A 4,658-nucleotide genomic window follows, 5' to 3' on the forward strand; every position below is an offset into this window, starting at 1 on the left:
TGTAGACTTTGAATGATATCACTTCTTGGATTTGGCAACATGGTAAAAAGATGGTTTAGGGAAGGTAATATAAGGCTTTTAAGGACAGTAATTCTCTTCTTAACCACGTCGTCATTGTCTTATCAACTTGTTTTATTTTGTCTTTATAATTCCTTTCAACCATTTCAGCCTGGTTGTGTTGAAACTGAATTCCGAGTAAAGTAAAGGGTCTTTGGGACCAATCTAGTTTGAAGGTCTTACAGTATTGAATGCTTGAGTATTGCATAGAACCAATCCATATTATTTTAGTTATTTCTATGGTTTTTTTAAGGCCAGAAAATTCAGCATATTTATTAAGTATACCAAAGGTTGCTTGAAAGCATTTTTCCATTCCATCAAGAATAAGTGTTGTGTCGTCTGCAAATTGCGTTAATAAATATTCGATCTCAAGAACTTTAATACCCTTGACATTTTTATTTTCCTGAGTTGACGTCGAGCGAAATACGACCCCAATTCACCGTAACGGGTTCGAAATTACCAAGCCTCGTTACCTATCATGAGCTGTTCATTCATCTTGATCGGGTAAGCACGACCAATAATATTTAAGGTGAACGCCCTTTGACTCTGCTGAGAGCTTGGGCTGTGAAACACGAAAAGTGCAACGACAGTAGAACGGAATCGTTCCCGTTCTTACAGTACAAAAAGTTAAGGCAGGGCATGATCACAGAACTCCAAGTCTCCGTTTTAGATATAAAACATCAAGCAGTGAATATAGGCGCGACGCTGCACATCAGGAATGCAGCGCCTGATAAAATGTCCTACCATCGCGACCTCCGATCTTGGGGACATGCGAGGACTCAATGAACCTGGTGTCGAAGGCAAGTTATACGCCTTAGAATTAAGAAGCAACATTTACAGGTGAACAGAAGTGAGCGGTGGTGGTGGTGGAAACCTAGGAGATTTAGACGATGTCGAGACTAGAGGTCTCTTATAAACATGCAGTACAATCTCATCCGCAACAACAATCACAAATGGGTGATGGTTCCGGCTTTCGATGGTAATCTAGGCCATTTAGACAATGTCAAGACCAGAGGTCACTTGAAAAACACATTGTACCAGTTCATCCTTACCGATGATAACCAATGGACGTTGATCTCCCCCAAAATCGACTGGTTACTCAATAGCACCCTCGTTTTTCCCTATTTGTTTGCGGAGACAAAGGATCATTATTTAACGAAAGATTCGTTTATTCGAGATAAAGAATTACTACCATGAAGTTGCCATTGACAGCGGGGTACATTGAAATGTTACTCGCTTGTAAGCGGGGTACATTGAAAATAATAGAAGAGCGCTCAGCCAATCATAAAAAGGCATTTGTGTGTGAAGTAATATAAAAGCATATATATATACATTGCATTACTGATACTAAATTTGTGTTATATATATATAAGAAGAAGTTTCTGAAGTTTCTTCTGGAGAAGATCCGTGTCGTCTGATTATTTCAGAAACTTCTTCTTATATATGTACTACTGTACGCTCGGTATTCTTATCACTTTCTTTATATATATATATATATATTTATATATATATATATATATATATATTTGCCAAAAGATTTAACCAAAATATATATTTCTGCACAAAGTCTTTCGCCGTTCAACGGCTCTTCAAGTGTACAATGAAAGCTGAGTGTCGTCATAGGTGACACATAACGGTAATAGCTATGTCGTCATCATGCGTATGACGTTATTAAGCAGTTAGTGACAATAGCGGGAGTCATAGGTGACAGTAAGGTTTCGTTTGTGACGTCATCGTGTTTTTGATGTCATATTTAGAAACAATAGTGGTGGACGTGTATGCATTATGGTTTCAGTGCACACATACATACTGAGTTACATTGAAAAAGTGACAAAAATATACTTTTGAATTAAGCTTAGGTTTAAACAGCCTTATTAGTCCAGTCAAAATGTGACAAAACCTCCAAATAATTGGTACCGAAGTGATTTGAGTGTTTTCAACATGTTTAAGTAATAACTAATGAGTATTAAAAAGTCCTCCCTTGAAATATGATGCTGAGTCCTATTTTTGGGGGTTAAAAAGTTTTAAAATTGAACTCTTCAGTAAATATTTTTTAAAATGTCATACTTAGACACAAATATATATTTTTCAAAGAGTACACATGGGCACTATCAATGGAAGAATAAGAAAAGTTAAATAATGTTATCCGAAAAAAACAATTGAAATTTTCAGAGAATATGTTTTAAAATTTCATACTGAGACACAAATGTACTTTTTATGGATATTTTCAAAGATAGCATAAGGTACTACTAAAACATGGGTTACAAAAGTCAAATAGATGTATGCTAAATATTATTATGGGGTAAAAACGAAAAGTTAAAATTTTCAGAGAATAAATTTTATAATCTCAACCTGAGACCCAAGAGTACTTTTATATGCATATTTTCAAAGAGGACCTAAAGGGCGTCAGTTTCAGCATAGGAAGAGGGCCCTGGCCATCCACTGGAACCGGATCTTGCTGAGGTTGGAGGATGACGAAGGTGTCATCCACTTTGCGATACCAACATGTGGGTTTGAAGGGTGCAGTATCCAGTGCTTTATCTTCCAGGTCCGTCACTGGATACTGCACCCTTCAAACCCATATGTTGGTATCGCAAAGTGGATGACACCTTCGTCATCCTCCAACCTCAGCAAGATCCCACTCAGCTTCTCACCCATCTCAACAACCAACATCCCCGCATCAAGTTCACCATGGAAACCGAGCAGAACCAGCAACTACCTTTCCTTGACGTCCTTGTGTCCCGCACCTCCAGCAACCAACTCCAGACCACTGTATACAGAAAACCCACCCATACGGATCAGTATATTCACTACAACTCCAATCATCCACCTAAAGTTAAGACCGGCATCATCTCCACACTAACCAGAAGGGCCAAAAACATCTGCTCAACTAAACTACAAGATGAAATCGAACACCTCAAGAAAGTCTTTGTAGAACGCAACCACTTTCCATCCCAAATAGTCAACAGAACCATCGCTGCCACCCTGTCACCCCCTACCAAAAGACCCAAACAAGATTTAGCCCCCATCAAGATATCCATCCCCTACATTGGCAAACCGTCACATCAAATCAGCCGCCTCCTGAAAGATCAAGCTGGCATAGATACCACCTTCTCCGCGTCCTCCAACCTTAACAACATTCTCCATGCCAATGGAAGAAAACCCAACACCATAAAGAACAACAACCCAAAATGTGTCATCTACAAAATAAACTGTGATTGTGGGCAGAGCTACATAGGCGAAACTTTCCGACCCATCAACACCCGAGTGAAAGAACATCAGACCTCTGTTACCAATTCCGACAGCAAATCAGCCATTTTCGACCACATCAAAGCAAGCCCCAATCATCAAATAGAGTGGTCTGACATCACCATTCTCTCTAACAACCAAACAGACTTCACTAAACGCAAGCTCACCGAAGCCATCCACATCAAACGCCAAAAGCCCACCATCAACCGAGACCAAGGATACTTCATTCCATCCGCTTATGATGCACTCATCCACCAAGCCCAATCCACTGTATAAACTCACTGCTGTATAATCATGTCATTATCATTTGTACATCATTGGCTTCTACGCCTGTCCTTTGTCTACTCTCTGGCTTCATCAGCCTTCTGCCTAGCCAATTATGTTAATTATGTTGTTTTCTTTGTCACATTGTCACATCCAGTATATATACACTTTCCCCCTCTTCATGTCCCATTATGCTTGACAACGGTACAAGAATCTGTATCGAAACGTCGCACTCACGAATAAAAAGAAGTTGTTATCCATAAAGTTTGTTCTATATTATAAATATCTAGGTGTTGTTTTTACCACAAAATTGATATGGTCGAGGACATGTGAAACACTAAGTCTTCAAGCCAAAAAAGCCTCTTTCCCTATATTTAAAATGTTTAAAGATCTTCCACATATATCTTTGAAAGTTTCTTCAGCAATATTTGATAGTAAGATATCCCCAATATTATTGTACGGTAGTGAAATCTGGGGGAATTCATATCGTCCTCACATTGAGAAAACCCAATGTTTCTTTTTCAAACGTTTTCTGTGTGTTAATAAAAATGTTTCTTCCAATGCTGTACTTGGTGAAATTGGCAGGACCCAATTATGCGTTAAATATTACGGCAGATGTATCAAATATTGGTGCAGAATATTACATATGGACAATAATCGACATCCCAAATCATGTTATGAAATGTTAAAGTTGCAAGACGATAGTGGCAGCTGCAACTGGGTTACGCATGTGCGTCTACTTTTATTCCCAACTGGATTTTCTTACGTTTGGATTACACAGGAATGTGGGAATATAGAAACGTTTATAAGTGAATTTAGACAAAGATGTCAAGATATTGAAATTCAAAATTGGCAAAAATACATATTGGAACTTTGTCATAACAAGGACCTTATACGCATTTTATGCAAATTCCGCTGTTTAAGCCATAAGTTAAATGTTCAACAACAACGTTATGATAATAATATAGATTTCAATGTGTTGATATGTGACAAATGTGATTTTAATGTTACACAGGATGAATTTCTTTTTTTACTTGTGTGTCCATTCTATTCTGTACAAAGAAAACTGTACTTACCTAGTTATTACC

The 4,658-nt window shown here is 38.0% G+C and overlaps 1 long non-coding RNA gene across 1 annotated transcript; it reads right to left on the reverse strand.

Annotated features, from left to right (window-relative positions):
• LOC124282567 lies at positions 1–276 on the reverse strand. Its single transcript, XR_006900190.1, has 2 exons — positions 161–276; positions 1–118 (listed from the first exon to the last, which is right to left on the reverse strand). It is a non-coding gene; the product is annotated as an uncharacterized LOC124282567 (long non-coding RNA).
• Positions 277–4,658: the final 4,382 nt, after the last annotated feature.

This window comes from Haliotis rubra, unplaced genomic scaffold (genome assembly GCF_003918875.1).
Source record: "Haliotis rubra isolate DU_JTF1 unplaced genomic scaffold, ASM391887v1 Scf30, whole genome shotgun sequence".
NCBI classification, from domain to species: domain Eukaryota; kingdom Metazoa; phylum Mollusca; class Gastropoda; order Lepetellida; family Haliotidae; genus Haliotis; species Haliotis rubra.